Here is a 2,483-nt window from a genome sequence, read left to right as displayed (position 1 = left end):
GAAAGTGAAAAATCCAGATGATGTCATGAAGATCTTTGTATTTACGGAAATGTACAGTTGGAGCGTTGACGAATCGAGGAGGCTTCCGTCATTTCTTGTACCAAAGATGCCGAAGGATATTAAGTGGGTTTGAAAATTGGGCTTGGGCCCATGTCCTTGGATTGACTGATTGACACCCCCGTGAAACGGTGACATATTGCTGCTCATTTTACATGAAAAGAGGAAGATTTTTTACGCAGTTGATTTTACTGCCGAAGAAAGATGACAGATTCGTTCTAAACTGCAATTCTCTGCTCTCTATTTTACTCAAAAGTCAAGACCAGTATGTAGTTCTTGTTTCATAACAAGGAAAAACGTTAACTAGTTTGAATCATGTCATTCATGTGTACCGGATTTTTCAAGTGATTATGTTTCCGAGTTTCGACAAGTTTTAGGGCGAAATTGTTCTAGAGTTTTAGGGCGAAATTGTTCTAACTTCTAGGTTATTTGCAAATAAAAGCAGCCCCTTGTCATTCCGTTCATGTCACTGTCTTAGACTCTTAATAGCTTGACTTTCCAGGTGCTTATACATAGCAGGACGTACAGGATCACCTGCATAAAATACAATACATGAAGGACTAGGTACATACATACATACATACGTAGTGTGCCACCTTAACTCCTCAATCAACTCAAATATATGGTACAGAATCATTTTGTACGTATCAACTATAATCACTGTATCTCTGATGCCACTGTTGGCAATAACATCTCACTCACAGAAGTACTGGTAAACCTTCAAAATGGAAGTACTGCTAGCTATTGCAACCATATGGCATATGCTAAGTCTGGACTCTGGACCATTCATGGCCCAAATAGATAACGTTGTACATGTGGATTTCCTTTCCAACTTTGGTCTCTAATAGTGGTGAGTGGTGACTTTAACCAATTTCAACTTTGAAGAACAGTAATTGAAAGTTGAAACTCAAACTTACCAGTGAATTAGCTTTCACGGGTACGTAGTAATAACATTACACCTCAAATCCTCGTCAGAGATAAATAAAAAATAAAAATTACGGCAATGTAAAGCAGTATGTAATCGTCCATGTACGTCCAAAAATGAAAATCTGGGTTGAGGTAAAAGTGAACTTACTGAACTACATGTATGAAAGAAGGATTGTGTGTATGGTACTTCTCTAATACTAATTCACGTGATCAATAATAATGCGTGGTCCGAAAAGAATAATCTATCTAACAAAAATTTATATGTCCACTTCCACGCACGCCTTCAAATATTAATCTGAAATAACCAAAATGACTTGGTCTTGTGTATTTCTGAATTCTGATGATCGATGATTTGCAAGTAGGAGTTTCAAGTTTCCTATTGGCATATAGTCTAAGTGTAGGATGAGCAACATTTAAAGAGTATAAGGACCCATATGTTGACCTGAAAGGGATTAGAAAATCATGGGTTTAGAAATGAGAGGTAGATGGTGGCACATACAGACCATGTGTGGAGGAGTTGATCGAGTACCTCCAGAGGGGGGACATCAGACATTAGACATGCCCAACTATCCCCTATTGCCATGGAAAAACTAAACCAAATGCTCACTATTTTGTCTAGTCTAGCTTGTAAGTAACCCAGTAAGTAATACTATAATATCTCAACAACTATATGAAATCAATGTACCTATCTTGTTAATAGCTTTGCTCTTGTTGCTTCTGAGGTGGACAGAGGCTATGTCTCTAAACCTTCATTTTAGATACAACCTACTGCTTTTTAGGTAAGTGCCAATGGGTTATGGGATTGCAAAGAGACAGCCATGATGGCCGGAGTTCTCTGGGAGTTACTTTGGCTCATATATATGTATATATATGTAACAAATTCATAATTGGTTTTTGTTGGATTCAATTTAGTACTATATATTAGAATGCATGCCAATGCCAGCGAGGAGAAGTAGAGTCTTGTTGAGTTTAGGTAAGAATTAGGTAAGGAGACAAGATGGGAAGAACGAATGAGGATTAATTATAAGGCTAGATAGCTAGCAGCAGCTTGCAATGCCATGTGATCTCCCCAAGAACAAGATAATCTTATATGAACAATGCTCTCTTCATATCATTATAACCTAGCTAGTTAAAATAAGGAGTTAAGGACCATGATCATTGTTAGGTATATATATATTTACCTTGGTTAACCCAGAAGCTATAAATATCTATTCGAATTGATGGATACGATCGAAGTATGTATTCTGAAATAGATCAGTACACTATTTGAGTGGGGATAATGCTGCTCTGGCTCTTTGCCAGAAGCTTGTAACTATTGCAGTGGGGTTAATAATCTTTTGGTCTTTTCTGGGCAATTTGAGACTGGAATCATGAGTACTCATTTGGCATAATTTGATATGTTAGCTGCAGCATCTATCGAAATGTTCTAGTGCTCACCAGCATCTATTTGGATCACCACAGTGCAGAAGATTGAACTCTTTCTGCATTTCGATGAACAA

The sequence above is a fragment of the Argentina anserina genome, chromosome 1, assembly GCF_933775445.1.
Source record: "Argentina anserina chromosome 1, drPotAnse1.1, whole genome shotgun sequence".
NCBI lineage: Eukaryota > Viridiplantae > Streptophyta > Magnoliopsida > Rosales > Rosaceae > Argentina > Argentina anserina.
Note: the sequence above shows the minus strand (reverse complement) of the source record.